This window comes from Hydra vulgaris, chromosome 14 (genome assembly GCF_038396675.1).
Source record: "Hydra vulgaris chromosome 14, alternate assembly HydraT2T_AEP".
NCBI lineage: Eukaryota > Metazoa > Cnidaria > Hydrozoa > Anthoathecata > Hydridae > Hydra > Hydra vulgaris.
Window position 1 is genome coordinate 41,110,044 of NC_088933.1, and position 18,311 is coordinate 41,128,354.

An 18,311-nucleotide genomic window follows, 5' to 3' on the forward strand; every position below is an offset into this window, starting at 1 on the left:
ATAAGAAAAAAATTCAAATAAAAATAAAAGTTAAAAACAATAAATAATAAAAAACAGGATATATTGAGCTGGACTATACCAGTTGTTATAATGATCTAACATTTGGGTAGGGTACATGACAAAAATATTTTGGAACGTGTAAATCCTAAGGTCGTTTGATGCCCTGAACACGTTTATGGGGAATTTTTGGCCTATTCACGCTCCTTATATCGGATCGTGGCCATTTTTGATAATTTTCAAAGTGCATTGTCTTTTTTTTCTCCGAAACAGACCTAATAATATGTTAATTGTAATGTTTTTCGAGCTGGTAAGTTTAAAAAGTACACTAAGATTACCGTATCTGTCAAGGTGTTTGAGTAATCTAAAAAAACTTTTTTTCCCCCCGTTTATCGTGCTATCGCACCGCTTTCTCCTTTATGTATCTTCTCACCAAACGATCCGTGCGGCAAGTCACGTAGGTACATATGGTACAAATAATAGTCGACTCGTTTGCACTAGTATAAAATAATGAAGAAGCCATCATATTAAAAACATACGCTACAATTGATTCAACAAACACAGTAAATTAAGGAAACGACAGTGTTGTGAAATGCCTCTTCGATGAAGTTTACAGAAACCAGGAAAATTTCATCGCCCAATCTAAACTCCAGATTGGAGCACAGATATTGGGTAGAATTTTTTATCTGTACACCACGAAACCAGGTCAGAAGACTGTGTGTCATGTGGCTGCCTGTAAAACTGTAGCAGCTGAATACATTAAAGATTGGATTGCAAAGTACGTTTATTCTTTAAGCCAACAATGTTGCAAAGAAATTTTGCATTGACTATTAGAGATTCATCGATTTCAGCAAACAAGAAATAAATAAAAGTTATAACAAATTGGACAAATGGTACTTAGAAGTAAATGAGTTCAATGATAGCATTACTAAAGACGCGTACGACATACCTACTGAAGACAAGTTGTACCAAAAGAAACTGGAACAACATTTTTGGCGTGATAAAGACAGAAGAAGATGAACTATTCTATCAAAATAACTGTTTTGGGTTGTAAACTTTTACGTGTCTCGGCACCGTGTCTAGGAAGCGGATCAAGCAGAAGAACGAGTACACCGGAGACTTTCATAAGTTGAGAAAAAAACACAATGGTTTGATGACCATTAAACTGCACAAAAATGACGTATCCTGCATGAGCAGAACATATTAACAGCAGCCCTCCCAATGACTCTGTTCCTGAATTCGAACTTCTTACCATGAATCTGGATGAATCCAATCTATTATTTACAGTGACAAGGCAAAAATCAATTTTCAGTTGCATTCTACCTAAACGGCGGTTAAATAAAAAAATGAAAATAGCGATTTAAGTTCAATAAAAAACACTGCCTAAAAGTACATAAGATCTCCTACATACATTTTTTAAATAAATATAGCGTTGCGTAATTTATGAACGATCCCAAAACCCTAGTCTTTTTGTGCTGTTCTTTTATATCAAAAGCAATAACCCTTATTTTACTACACCGTTATGGTAGCTTCCTTTTAAAATTAGCAGCAAACAAATAATCGGTATTTACACCAAGTAAAAATATTTTACTTGTATAAATACAGATAAATGTAAAATGTAACCTGTAAGACTTTTAACTTTTATCTCATCAGTTTATATATACTGAGGGGCGTCATAATATAACATTGTATTACTGCTGCTGTTTCTCGAGCTTATTTTCGCTGTCTTTGAAACTTTAACTCTTTTTTTTTAAACATATACTTAGTCCGTGGTTGTTGGCAATGAAGCTTTATTTGGACTTGAACCTGTTTTTTAAAGATATTATTACTTGGTTTTTGTTTGGCAATTAACTTAAGTGAATAGCTGTGAATAAATGGTGAACCACAACACCAAAGAATAAGTTGTTTGCTAGAGATATCAGGAAAAATCAAACAATTTGAGTCGAGGGAAGTAAATTTGGAAAAAAAATTTTTTTGTCGATTCTTTGGTTTATATATAATATATTGTAATTTAAGTTGCTTTTGATAACACAGAACAGAAATTAATTAATTAGGTTTGAATTTGGAACACACCGAAAATACTTAACAGATTCTTTTTAAGAATCCATTGGATTTACAAAATTGTAGTTAAAGATTTCGTTAAAGAAATTAAAAAAATATTACACAAATGCTGTATTTTTTCCCCTCATTTGGGTCTAAATTAATGGTATAAAAATTAGGCTGAACTATGCCTTACTTTGAAAAAAAAAAGGCTGTACCTGATTAAAGCTGGAAAATATTTTCCATCATCAGTTAAACAAAAACGGAGCATAGAATCTTTATGTAATTTTTACGGCATAGGAGCTGTAAAAAGTGCAAAATTTGCAAATTGGCAACTTGTGAAATCTTAGGTTCTTTGTATTGCGTAAGATTTTTTAAAGTTAATTTAAATTAAGTTAATTGTGAGTAATTCTTGTAATAATAAGAACATAAATTTCAAATTGAAATAACTTTAGGTGAGATAGGTATTTGCAAAAGTTCAAATGCTGCTACCTTAAAGGTGTGTTAAAAATATTTCAAGTTATTGGTAAAAATGTTCGTCATTAATGCTTCCGTGGTAAAGAAAATCAAAGAATATGGCAACTTATCTCTTAAAAAAAGATAATAAAATGTTTTGTTAAACGTGAATTTGAATTCCAATGAAGAGCTAGTTTATACAAGACCTAACATTTGAGCAACTTTTTTTCATTCAGAATATTATGAAGCCTTGTCTTAGAAAAGAAGATTAGTCTGAAAAGCTAGTATTAAGCATAGTACCTTTACTAGAGATCCATCTTCTCATTGATTTGGTAAATCACATTTGCCATTATATCATAGCTCTCCGACAGGCTTAAAACAATGTTTTAATAGACTTATTAAAACACCGTGATAACCCTTCCAAAATAACACTTTAATATTGTTATTTTGGAAAGGTTTTCACGGAGGTTTATGTAATGATAATGTTTAAAGAGTGACATTATAGATTGTAGATATTCCTGCATCAGTAATTCTAATAAAGCTATTTCCTTTAATTGATACATTATAGCAGTTTGACAGATCAAGTGAGGACAGGATCTAAAAGGATCATTTGCAATGAAAGCCATAAAACCATACAATCAAATTGTACACAATCTTATGATTATGCAAAGACAATTTGTCTCAAAACATGGCTTCAAATAAGGGGAAAATAAGCTTTGGTTATTTTTTTGTAATTTTTCATACCAAATCAAAATATATTGATAAATTTCAAGTTTTATATAATTAAATTCATAATAAAATTTTTTTTATGCGCTTTAAAAAATATGGTCAATTTTTTTGCGGAAACATGGAGGTATAAGCGGTTTTCGGTCATAACTTATGAACTGTAATATTGAATTTTAAAAATATTTACTAGAATTTTAAATTAACTTTAATTTTGTTTAGAATACAGTTATTATAGTCTTGGATTTAAGAAAAGTTACTCAAAATTAAAAAAATGTAAAGTAAAAAAAATTCTTCCTTTTTAAGTTAGAAAAGAAACGTTAAAATTAAATTCACCATTACTTAATTAAAATATCGAAGAGAATTTTTAAAATAATAAAAAGCATTTTTTTTAGTATCGCGAAAAAATATATATAAAAATAATAACTGAGATTTTTTTTACATTTATTTTTTTAGGTGTTATATGAATTTCAATTTCTGAAAATTAAGACTTTTTAAATTGTCACGATGCACCGAGGGGGTTTGTTTTATTTACTTTTACAGTTCAATAAAAATCCAACAAATTTTAATAATAATTTTAATAAAATACAATATTGGATAAATAATGCATCCTCAACCATCACTGGTCAATTACCTATTTGGCTAAATTTTATAATTACTTGATTATTTAAAGTTATGCATTCTTAACCTTACAATAAGATAGGCGGATTTTAAAATAATTAATCTAAACTACCTTTTGAAAACTAATTTAAAACGTCAGAGTTTTGGACTCAGGTATTTAAAAAATAAAAAAAAAATAAAAAATAGAAAAAGCTTTTATCTTTTTATTTATAATTTTCATTCTTTTTTCTGAAATTACTTTTAATTAAATTGCTAAAGACTAAATTATTTTACTCTATTATGTTGTCTTTATTTAAAATAAAATTTGTTTACTTTTAAAAAAAAATTATTGTTAATTATATATTTTAATAAAAAATCAAGCAACAAAACTTACAGGTTTAAAATTATTGTCATAGCTATCATGAATTGTAAAACTTATATCAAAGTAAAAATTTAGAACTGTACTTGATATTTTTAACAGATGATTGATATGACAGTTGATGATGGATGACACAACTTAATGAGAATAAAAAAATGTAAATGAGAACTCTTATTACTTTATTGGTAAAACAGGGTTTTTATTTATAATCAAATATTTTTTTAATCATTATAATTTTATTTATTTATAATGAATATTTGTATATATATGTATATATATATATACATATATATATATATATATATATATATATATATATACTATATATATATATATATATATATATATATATATATATATACTTCAAAGTTATAAATATATTAAGATCGACACCATTAAAATACTAAAGCAAAAATTACTAGCGCCTATTAACTGGCTTACGTCAACCACTCTTAAGTTTTTGGATTACAAAACGACTCTACTATAATTAAACTCTATTCAACTATAGTTAAACTCTACTCTACTGTAATTAAACTCTGCTACACTACAATTAAACTCTACTCTACAATAATTAAACTCTATTCTACTGTGAGTGAACTCTTCTCTACTATAATTAGTCCAGAGTAATAAATTAATAAAGTAATACCATCAACTTTTCACTTAAAAAAATGAAATTGTTATTGACTAACATGAAATGAAAAACACGTATTATTTTAGGATACAATATATTCAAAGGTAAAGTTGATTGGTTAGACTAGGTTTTCTGATGGTACTTAAGTTAATGAAAAAGTAATTGAACGTCTTATATAATGTTTGTTATTTATTGATTATTACTTTGATTTTATTTTTTTCAATTCTTACACTTTATAAAAATGAAGAAAAACGATCAAACTTTCAACAAGTTTTTGTTGAAAGCCCATAAATTACTTAAAAAATGCATAAAATTCTGCATAAAAAACTAGATAATTCTTTTGACTAATTAAAAAGTCATCCTTAAGTTGCCATTTTTTTTTCCTTTTAAGTTGCCATTTTTTTCTTGTCCTTTTAAGTTTCCATTTTTTTTGTACTTTTAAGTTAAAGATGTTGATGATTTTATAAACAAATATAACTTGAAATTTATTTAGCTTTCAAGTATCGAATGTTTTTTAAATTAACTTTTAAATTATAGGTCTTTAAAATACCGAAATACATTAGGTTTTGACATTTCATATTTAATTGTAAACTTTAATTTTACTGTTTAACAATTACTCATCCATTTGTGAGTTTGAATTAGTATCTGGTCGTGAATAGTAAAGTAATGATAGATAACTACAACTTAATTTATTAAAAATGTTGTTTTGTGATAAATTAAACAATGGCTGGAAATAAAAAGCAAAAGCCTGATTTGAAAAACAATAAACAATGAAATGATTGAAAAAAAGATAAACAATGTGAAGGAACGAAAAATGAGTCTAAGAACCGAAATCTTTTTTTAAATTAAATATTTGCCTATCATATGCGACCGTTTCTATGCGACCCGTTCATATGCGACACGTTCAGCATTAGCAAACCAATATACATTAATTGAGTAATAATATTTGAATATAGTTCATATAGTTAATTACTAAAAAAAATTAAAGATCAAATTGTTCAAGAAACAAAAATTAATAAATACTATTCAATATTAAGAGAAAAACCTCAGATCGGAGCCATTAAAATGTCACTTATAATAAAATTTGTATAACAAGAAAAAAACAAGTTATAAATTCAAAAGCACTTTTGGGATTCATTCCTGTTGTAAATTCTTCTGGTAAAAGTTTAACAGGAAAACTTCTAAAATAATATGACAATCAAATTGCTATTGACGATATTATAGAAAAGGGGAACAATAATTGTTTGAGTGAAAAAAGAAGAAGTAAAAAATTGATTTTAAAAGCAAAACTTTATCACTAAATTAAGATACAATTTCATTTCTTATGTTTACCGATCAACAATGTTGCATTTTTTTATTTTTCATCATTTTATAGTTATTAGGATGTTTTAATGCAGAATGCAAACACTACCTTTATATTTACATTTTTCTCTATTAGACGGAAAGTAGAATGTCCGCTATAATTTCTTTAAGATTTTAACTCAAACAAATTTATAAAGCTTTATCCAACACTCAATTAGATGAAAAGCACATCTATCAAACAAAATAAGAATTCCCATTATTAACAATAAAGTGTATTTGAAGCCCTGATTTCGTGATAGAACAATTTTACTAAATATATTTGTAGACCCGCAACATAATCTTATTGTGGTCTACATCATCAGGAGACTCCTCTTTATTCCAAAACTGTAAAAAACTAATTTTTTCACTGGTGGCCTGCGGAAAAATCAATTATTATAGGCAAGTGCCCAGTAACTTTGTTTTTAAAGATAGGTATAAATAAAGCCACATGACGTTCTCAAATTTCTGGTATGTTGACACTGGTATAAAATGAGGATGACTTACAAAAATATTAGGTGATTATAGCTAAACCCACCTCCTCCCGACCCTTAGTTTTCCCTTTCCTTTAACTACGTCTCCTGAGATTATTATAAATTTTAATGATCTTACCATCTTTGTCAAAATTTTGATCAATCATGAATTAGATCATAAATAATCAACTGGTTTTAAATTTCATCAATAAATCTTTTGTTCAAAATTTATGATCAAAAGAAGTTTAAAATTTGCCTCATTAACCCCATGAAATGAGCCGAATTCAATGGTCGTAATTTTTAAACAAGAAGTTTTATTTTGATGAAATTTAACCCTGTTGATTAAATTCAATCTAGTTTAATATAACACAAAAAACACTTCTGAAAAAATTTATTCAAAAACTATTCCCTAGTGACGGGCTATTAGGAGTCCAACAGGAATAGCTACAACTACTTTATGATTGTAAAAAGTTTTTTTCTGGTATATGTGGTTAAATTATCATTTCTATTTTGCATGTCATATACCATCATATTGAATATCAGAAAATTTTTTAAATTTTTCATTGGAGATTAAAATTGTATTTTTTACAAGCTACCTGTAAATTCACAGCTACTTAAAAAGTGTTTGCAAACAACAACTGCAAACAAACAAGTTGCAAGCAACAACTACTTTTTTATGCCCTTCAATATAATTTGAACTGTGCTCTCCTTTTTTTTCATTCGCCCAAACTGACTGAAATCCTAGTGAATGGGTTTCAATAGGTAGGTAGTTTTCACACATGATAAGCAAGACTGGACCCTGTTGTTGCTTATTTAATGATCTTGAAGTTTATGCAAGTTTTAAATTTTATAAACTGTTGTAATATTTCTATTGAAATCAAGTTTTTAATAAAGGTTATTATTATTAAATAGTATTAGTATGATCTTTTATCAAATTTAAGATTTATTTATTATTTAAAAGACTCGAAATTTCATGTTAATGAATCCAATAATATGTTGCTCAACTACGAGTACCTTTAAAGGAATCGTAGCCCCTAGATTTCTATAACTCGTAAAGAATAAAGCTCTATATCTTTGACATAAGTAGAGCCTAATAATTTTTCAAAAACAGCCATGAACATTTTTATCAAAATTTCTAAGTACCTTAAGTTTTTTGGCAGTTGGATCTCTAGGATTAGACCCAGCTATCCAAGATTGGACTCCTAAAAAAAAATGTCAAAGCTATCTATCTTTTTAAGCAACTTAGTTCTCAGCCTTCGAAACATTGCTGCCCTTGGTAAGATACTCTTCAGATGCATATTGTAGACAGATATTGGCTGACAAACTGTAACCAACACTCGTTGTTTTCAAACAAATTTTTTTCAATCTAATTTAAATTTTGTCTGCAACACCTAACAGTAGATAGAAGTCAGTAATAGTCTAACAGTATTTGTAGACAAGGAATATTTAAAATCTCTATAATTTTTTTTAGTCTGTTAATAAAAAGGGTTGAAGAAATTATGTGTTTATTTTTGCATTTTAAAATTTTGCATCATCAGATATACATTGGTGGTATAATTTGCACAAAGATTCTAAAGAATAATGATCAGCTTTTTGAAAGTAAGGAATTACGGTCATCCGTATTTATGGACAAAGGTTCTTTAATGTTGCCGTTTATTTTCCAACCATTTGAAGCAAAACCTTTAGATCTTCAGATACTGTGTAACCTAAAAAAGAAATGTTCCATTTCTCTAAAATTATCCGCAAATCTTTGTTTTATTTATTTATTTATTTTGTTCATTTATTTTTGTTCATTGAAGACAAAAAGGTTAGTTTAATAGTTTTGTGAATCTTTGAAATCTTTTTTGTTTTTTTTGCAATTTTGTGTTGTTAGATTATAATAAAATGTTTTGTATTATATTAAACTAGATCAAAATTCATAGATAGATATCAAATTTCATAAAAAAAACAATCTATTTTGAAAGTTACAAGCATTCAAAGTTATTGCAGGGCTAAATGAGGCAACTTTTAAATTTTTTATGGTCATAAATCTTAAAGAAAGGAGATTTTCAGATGAAATTTGAAATCTGTCGATAAATTTTGATCTAATTTATTGATGTATCGACATTTTGGTTGTAAAATCAACTACACCTAAATCTTACTTAGTTGATATGTACACTTTGTTAACGGAGTAGTTACAGCCTGTTAACGGACTGTTACGGGTGTAACAGTCTATAAACAGTGCACATTTTGCGCTTTGAATCTATATGGTAAGAACTTTATTTAGTTATTGCACAAAAGTGTGCAGCAATAAAAAAGCAACCTTTGTGCACTAACTAAAAAAAAAAAGAATTTTTGATACCGAGCCTCGAACCCTCAGTTTACTAGCCTGTAGCGGAATCCACTAGGCCACGCTTTGAAAGTGAAAAGAAAATTATATTCATAAAACAACATTTTTGCATGTATAATATATTATATTGTATCATATATTATGTATATAAAATTTTGAATGTCTTATATATAAGAAGAATAAATTTTTAAAACTTGTATTGTGTTTAGGATAGCGATGTTAATTTATACAATTTTAAACGGAACTATTGGGGTAAAAAAAATATTAAACAGATTGAAAAGTACTAACTAGTTAAATCAAAGAAGCTCAGAAAATAATAGATATCACAAGCCCGTAGGAACAAAAATTATATTAAAGGAGGGGGGGGGGGGAGCAGTAAAGTGCTACAAATGCGTTACGAGGGAGGGGGGTGACGGGGAGGTGTTCAAAAAATGTCAAAAACTGCATAGCGTAATTTATGAATGACCCCAAGAACTTAGAAAAAATTTTTAATGCTTTTAAGAGACCTAGTTTAAGAAAAGGGACAATTAAGAATTAGGACAGGGTTGGTTAAGCTCCAATTAACTAACCTTTTTCAAGTCATCCTCATTTGATACTAGTACAAATATACTAAAAACTTGAGTATACCACATGACGCTTAGTTACCTATCTCGAAAAATAAATTAACTGGACACTTGCCTAAACTACGTAATTTCTACCCGGGCCCCAGTAAAAAAAAGTTGTTTTTTTTCTTTTTTGTATCAAGTAACAGTATTCTGGTGTTGAAAAAAAAGTTTCTGAGGATTTGTTGCAAAATCTTAGAGCATGTTCTTATACACAGCGATGGTTACATGGTTAGTTTTTTTAATGACTACCTCAGACAAACCAATCAATTCATTTAGCAAAAGATTTAAACAAATAAAATAAACCGAAGAAAAAGTTTCAAATAATGTATAATATTTATAAACAAAAATCCAAAAAAAGATCAGAAATATACAACAACAATACAGAGCCGACTACACGTTTTCGAAGTGGTGGTGGTGGTGGAGGGGGGCGGCAAGAAGCAGATGCCCAATTTTTAATTTAAAAAAAAGTTTTATATATCTAGAATTTTCTGGAAAAATAAGTCTTTTAGAAAAAAAGTAGAGTGAGGGACGAGTCCGTCTCCTCCCCCGGCGTTGTCGGTTCTTATGTAACCATATTTAATAGATAGAGATAATAGAGGTATAGATGTTCTACGTATCTACGTAAAGAAGCTATAAATTTATCTGTAGTGCATCCAAAAAATTATAGTTCAACTCTATTTTCAAATTTGTAAAAATATTGTTTACCCGAATAAGTTGCTTCTGGGAAACGCAGCTGCTTCAAAGTAAAAATAACAATAATAAAAAATACCTAAGATTATCAATGAATGAAGTTATTTAGTAGGTCTTGCAATGTGTCAATTGAATGCAATTAAATAAGTTGTACTTTCAAAAATAAATGTTATCAAAAACAAAGAATTTAAAGTTCTGCTTACAAACTTTAAATTAGACAACTGATAATCTGATAATACAAATATTCGCTAGTTCTTATTTGCTTTTAAAACATTGTCATAAGGCATGTGACAATATTTTAAAAGCAAATAAGAAGTGTGAGTTTTAACCACGTGGGTGGATTAATTTAACTGAGATTGTTTTTAAATTGCGTCCACGCATTTAGAGAGAAAGGAGGCCGTGGGTTTAGTAACACCCAGTGATAAAGTGGGAATTGGGAGTGAGGAGGAGAAAGAGTTAGTAGAAAATGTTTGGAGTTAGAGATTAATTTTTTTTTTTTTTTTTTTTTTTTTTTTAGTTTACAACGTTAGTCGTATTACATAATACATAAGTCGTAATACAGTTGATGCATAAACATAAAGGCCGTTTTCCACAATACGAAATATTCCTGCGAAGCGAATTTTTTCGTCGAAAGCATAAGTAAGTTTCGCTGGAGCGAAAAACATTCGGATTCATTTTGACTTATTGCGAATCGCCATAAGCAAAAACCAATGAAGTTTTAAATTTTATATCACGTGATATTAACGGTAAAAAAAGCGAAAGCGCGTTGGTTTTAAAATGGCAAAGAAACGAAATTCTATACCTGGCATTCTCATTGATTTTCTATGAACTCATTCTGAACATTGGCAAGCATTAGTAAATTCATCAAATAAAGCGAAGACTTAAATCAAGAGTTTACAAATATAAATTTGCACACTGCCAATTCCGAAAGTTACACTTTACAAGAAGGTTTATTTTCGAGTGACCACACGAAGATAAACCTTTTCGTGAAAAACCCCACATGGAACCTTTTAAACCTGCTTTTTGTTCTTGCAGTAACAGTTTTTTTAACAGAAATGTTCATATTTGAGTTTAGGACATATTTTCTTATAATTTCGTACAAAAAACCTTATATTAAATTATTATTCTACAAAATGATTTCACATCTTACATATAACGACAGAAATGTTAAAACTAATGAATGGAAAGAAATTTTCACATGTTTCAAAGTAGAAAGTATGCAAAAAAAGTAATAATTGCTTTTAGTTAAACATATAGCGTAAACCAATGACGTATTAATATAACTAGATGCGTGACTTAAATTAAAAAGTGAGGCCAGCCTCCGCCATCTTGCGGTACGGCAAAAATCTTAAATTCTGAAAGCTTTACATAGGGATATATGACTAATTTAAACTGGACGTAAGTTTTCAAAGAAGTTTTATCTATTAAATTTTTAAGAGCAACTAATTCTTTTTAAAAAATTGCAGAGTTATGGTTATTTCGCGCTGTGTATATGGATGCACAAATCACCAAAAACAAAAACAAGGCGTGTCGTTTCACAGGTATGATGAAGCACTTATAATAAGTAAAAGTGTTTCACCATACCTGTGAAGCGACACGCCTTGTTTTTGTATTAGTGTAAGCATAATACTAATACAAAGTAGTGTGATACTAATACTAACTGTCGTTAATATTAGGATCATACTAATACTATAAATACTAATAGTACACTTATAATTAAAATGTAATACTATTATCAACTGTATAAGTTATTACAAGGTATACTAAAAATTGTTTATTAATATAATAATATGCAATATGTAATATGCCTTGAATTAACTTAAACTAATAATACACCTATAATTAAAGTGTAATATTATTATCAATTGTAATACAATTGGTAATAATGTTACACTTTAATTATAGATGTATTATTAGTATTGTTAGTAATTATATACAATTATAATTGTATATTATTTAATATTTTATTTTACTTTGTGAATTGCGCAGTCATTATTTTGCGTAATAATAAGATTTTTATAAAAATCTTATTATTACGCAAAAAAACATCAAAATATTTTAACTTTTTGAACAATATAATATTACTTACTGTGCGTACTTCTGTGGATGTGAAAAACGTAATTTTTTGAGGCGCGGCCAACGGCGTTGAAGGTTCAAATCTACATGTGGGAAATTTTCTTTTTAATTTTAATATCTTATTAATTTTATTTAGTTTTAATTTTTATGTAGTTTTGTGTTTTTTAAATATAATTGTTATTTATATATAGTTATGCTTTATTATTTATTTTTATTTCTCAAAGTTTCATTGAATAAGTGCATCAATCCGTACATATATCGACTGACTTAGATGTATTCGCATTATTTTTATGACGACTTACATATTGATCATTTTTAGGAAGACTTTCTTGTTGATCATTTTTGTGAGGACTTAAATGTTGATCATTTTTATGAGGACTTAACTGTTGATCATATTTATGAGAACTTTTACGTTGTTCAATTGATCAAAAAATTGCTGCTAGATTTTTAACCATAAGACTCAAAACGTCAAAAATATTACCTTGAACTTATTCAAGGAATAAAAGCAGGTCTTCGACTTGGTTAAACAAACGCCTTTTTGTTTAAAGGCTTTGGAAATTTACAGGTTTTAATTCATATCTACGTTTAATTGAATATTATTAAATCTACCTTTTATTACTATACTAATACTTCTACTGTTTTATTTTAGGTTTTCTGCTGTTAAAATATGATTTTAATTTTGTAAATTTTCATGATTTGAAATTTGCTTTACTAATCATTATAGGTGCCTCAAGAACCTTGAACATTTAACGGATCCCTAATATCATTAATATTTCAAATATCATGTCTGGTCTCAAATAAAATAAAAACTATATTACTTATTACGTATATATATATATATATATATATATATATATATATATATATATATATATATATATATATATATATATATATATATATATATATATAAATATATATATATATATATATGTATATATATGTATATATATATTATATTATACATATATATATTAATTGTTATAAATATATATATACACATAAATATATATATACATATAAATATATATATACATATAAATATATATATACATATAAATATATATATACATATAAATATATATATATATATATATATATATATATATATATATATATATATATATATATATATATATATATATATATATATATATTAATTGTTATAAATGCATATAAGTTTATATATTTGTGCATAAGGATAAACAAGTATAAATATATGATGATATTAAGACAGGCCATGGTGGATTTGGCTGATTCTTTGATCACCAATTAATTAATCTTGTTTAACCAGTTAATTGGAAAAGGATAATAATCAAAGTTTGATTGATCATTTATTTCTTTTGGCTAATTCTAATAGTTTTGATATTTTTCATTGTGATTCTATATGTTATCTTTAACAAAACTCTCTTTAAAAAGTGCTAATTTTAGTAAACCCTTTTTTCACTCTGATGATTGTCATGATTTTTAATTCTTGATCTTGTTCAGTGGCCATGATTTGCTTGTCTTAATGCGGCAACATGGGCATAGAAAATAAATGTTACTAAAAACACCTAATTATGTGAATACCATGTTGTTTTTCCCAATAAAATCCCACAAGTTAGACATCTAATTTATATAGTGTATAATTGGTTTTAACAATGACAAATATATAATAGTAAACGTATATGGTCTGCCCTTTTTTAAATCTAGCAATACCCAGCTTAATCTTTACACTGCTTGTTTATTTCTAAACCTCTGTTTCTTGTTACTTTTTTTTGTGGAAAACAAAAACTCAACTTGTTTATAAAGTTTCTTAGAGTTTTTTGGAAAGTTCCAAATGCTTTCGAAAAATGGTCGTGTTGGCAAAGACTTTTTTTAGAAGTATGATGTTAAATAATTTACATATGATATTTCAGTATTCACATATGATACTTCAGTGCTAGAAAAATATCAAATATATAAAAAAGAAAGTAGTTTTCAATCAAATTTTTTTTACTTTTAGATTTTATAATCTTTATAAATCAACTTAGCAAACACACAGTTTGTTAAGATGAGTTGTATAGAACTATAGTTGCATAGTATTTAAAAGTCTTTTGATTGACTTACTTTGCATTTCTAGATTCGTTTTGGACTATATGCACTTAGCTTGGTTAGGGGTTGTCCGTTGATTATTGGTACTTTAAAAAAAAGGAGACAAAGATATGTCATTTGTCATATGTTCAAATTAATCATACGTCTGAATAGTCAAGTGACTTATCTGGTAAAAAATTAACTGATTTTGTCAGAAAGTCTAGATCACTGGAAGTGTTTTAAAACATATTTTTAAATTGGTTTGGATGACTGGATTATTAAAATTGGATTATTAAAGCTATGGACTATTATAGTCCAACATTCATAACATACAATTTATACAACCTGGTTTGTTTGTTATAACTTTTTGAATGACAGCTTTTTGATATGTCAGCCTTTTCAAGTAAAAATAGTTAAGTCTGAAATTATTGGTTTTTTGTAAGAAGGTTTTTTTAAAAAGACTTGCACAGTTCGTCAAGCATTTAAGTGAAATATAAGTTCGGATTGTAAAAAAATTTAACAAAGTAATCACTGCTGTTAAAGAAAAAGCATTTAACAAAGTAATCACTGCTGTTAAAGAAAAAGCATTTAACAAAGTAATCACTGCTGTTAAAGAAAAAGCATTTAACAAAGTAATCACTGCTGTTAAAGAAAAAGCATTTAACAAAGTAATCACTGCTGTTAAAGAAAAAGCATTTAACAAAGTAATCACTGCTGTTAAAGAAAAAGCATTTAACAAAGTAATCACTGCTGTTAAAGAAAAAGCATTTAACAAAGTAATCACTGCTGTTAAAGAAAAAGCATTTAACAAAGTAATCACTGCTGTTAAAGAAAAAGCATTTAACAAAGTAATCACTGCTGTTAAAGAAAAAGCATTTAACAAAGTAATCACTGCTGTTAAAGAAAAAGCATTTAACAAAGTAATCACTGCTGTTAAAGAAAAAGCATTTAACAAAGTAATCACTGCTGTTAAAGAAAAAGCATTTAACAAAGTAATCACTGCTGTTAAAGAAAAAGCATTTAACAAAGTAATCACTGCTGTTAAAAAGAGCTATTTACGAAAACAACTTTTGATTCTACATTTTGTGAAAATGTACTATTTTAGTTTCTTTATAGTACCATACAATTCAAGTTTATTCAATACTAGCTGGAGTTACCCGGCGTTGCCCGGGCCAATATTTAAACTGGCTTACCTGATATCTGTACACAAAGATGGGTCTTAAAATGGGCCCCCTTGACCCCGGGGGTCAGGGTATGGGGTCAAAACCCAGCTAAGAACCTTCTCCCCCTCGAGGACTACCCCTATGCCAAATTTCATCGAGATCGGTGGATTTCTATAGAGAACAAACAAACAAACACACACACAAACACACATTGCCCTTTATATATATTAGGATTAAGATAAGATAAGAAGATAAGATAGCTGGAGTTACCCGGCGTTGCCCGGGCCATTATTTAAACTGGCTTACCTGATATCTGTACACAAAAATGGGCCCAAAAATGGGCCCAAAAAATGGCCCCACCTGACCCCGGGGGTCGGGGTGCGGGGTCAAAACCCAGCTAAGAACCTTCTCCCCCTCGAGGACTACCCCATGCCAAATTTCATCGAGATAGGTCCGGCGGTTTGGATTTCTATAGAGTAAAAACAAACAAACAAACACACACACATTGCCCTTTATATATATAGAAGATAATGCTCCTAAACGATTTGCAGTCCATGGTCGGTTTCAAAGTGGAGGATCATAATCGTCAATTTCTAATACAAATCCTATATATTTAGAATTTCTTAAAAAAAAAAAAATTCCTTAGAAAAATAGTGGGGTGCACTTCCCCCCCTGGTTCCCCGTTGTCGGCTCTGCAGTCAATAAAATCTTTCGAAAACAGACAAGCTCAGGTGAGCATTAATTAGAAAGTTTGTCCATTTTCTGGTATTTTTGTTATTTCTATTTGTTAATTATGAATGTTTTTTTATTTTGTTCTTAGAAATGCTTTTAATTGGATTTGTTTGTCCTTTTATGTTTCTTCATATATTTTCCTCTTTTAAGTCAAACAAAGAATACGCAAATTGTTTGAGATATGGTTGAAATTTGCAAAGAAAGTAAAAATCGAACTAGTTTTACTCTAAGTTATTGTATATAATTTTAAAATTTTGAAATAAAAGTATTGCAATGTTTATTTATTTTAAGTCTTAATTTCCGTATTCAATTATTTGCATAATAACATAATTGTGTAAGACCTTAATAAATAGAAGCAAAATGAACTTCACAGCGTGATGTTATACAGTGTAACATTGTGCTTTATTGTTAACTGCAGTGTAGAACTAACATTAAATTTTTTAGAAAAACGTTGACGGACGTTTTTCTTACAACTATTGGCCGACGTAGCCAATGTAACGTTGACGTATGCTTCATTTACTCCATTATTCCAACGTCTAAACAATGATAGAAAAGACATTGGCTAAACGTCATTTCAATCAAAATATAACGTTTGCCTAACATTTTTATAACTTCTTTGCTCTTAAAATTTAACGTTGCCCTAACGCCTTTTCGACGTCATTTAGCTCAAATGTAACGTAGTTACAACATCATTTTTACACAGTTGCAATAACGTTAGCAAAATGACATTTTTTCGCTGTTTCATTTATAACTCTCGAAACGAGCTTTGGATATATTTTCGCGTCACGGTAAGGAAGGAGGCGTGAACTTCCTGGTTAAATGCACTTCCGCGGTGCTCTGTAACAAGACCGTTAGGTCTTCTTGGGGCACCTAAATAACAAGGAAAAAAAAAAAAAAATTAAGACAATAAAAGTTGAACTTTTTTTTTAGATTAAACTTTGAGTTTTCTTTCTTAAACTTATCTAAAATACAGTGTAAGCATATAAAACAGAGCATAATATAATAATTTAACTATATTCTACTCTACTATTAATCATGTTTAAATAAGATGTTTCAAAATAATTGTGTTATGTGCAATGTGTGAAAATAACATATTTCTATCAAGAGCTTAAACTAAAGTTATAAATAAATTAATATAATTTTTTTAACTGAGTAATGTTATTAATTTAAGGTAGTTCTTGTTAACTATTGACAAAATATTATAAGTATTTAATAAAAAAAAAAAACAATATAAAAGAATTTAAAAAGTTTTTCACTTATAAAAACTCATAAATAAAGCAAATTGAGAAAGTTATAAGGTCTGTCTGCTCAGTAAGTGCTACTAGTACTAATTGAACAGTGAAATGTAATCCTACTTCTTACAATAAATAACATTAAAATATTATGGAGAAAACATTCTCTATACAAAAAATCCTGAAACTTAAATGAAAGTTACTAAAACTTATGTTAACACTTGTATAATTACCATTACAAAAAAGTAAACAATAAATTTAAGTTAAACACATTTCATGAGGGAAATAGAAACTGCTAAATTTTTACATGGGCAGAAGCTATTGAGAAATAGGAAGCCCTTTTTTTAACAAAATTTATTTATCATCAAAAGCATAAGTTGTTAACAAAAAAGAACAGAGTATACATCTTTTAAACAATTTTTTTATAAATTAACAAAATGCAAGTTGTTAACGAAACAGTACCAGAGTATATATCTTTTCAACAAAATTTACTTAAAAAGCAAGAGTATATAAATATTTAATGAAGTATATACCTTTTCAATAAAATTTACTTAAAATTATAAATGTTAAAAAAATTATAGATATTAAAAAACTATATATCTTTTTAAAATTTCTTTGAAGCACATTCTTTCAACAACATTTTTCAACACATTTTATGATTACACTAACTACAAACAAATTTAATTTATGTGTTTCATCATGACAGTAAATCGCTTTACTGGCACGGACAACACTCTTGCTCTCAATAAAGCCAAGTCACATTATAGCAAAATACATCACTTGGCTAGCAAGGTC

General features: G+C 27.9%; 1 protein-coding gene across 1 annotated transcript in view; it reads right to left on the reverse strand.

Moving 5' to 3' along the window:
- Positions 1–10,462, reverse strand: part of LOC105844099 (uncharacterized) — a 29,142-nt gene extending 18,680 nt beyond the window's left edge. The window contains exon 1 of the mRNA XM_065817302.1: positions 10,341–10,462. The gene's annotated coding sequence lies outside the window, so the exon portion shown is untranslated. The remainder of the gene's footprint in view (positions 1–10,340) is intronic.
- Positions 10,463–18,311: the final 7,849 nt, after the last annotated feature.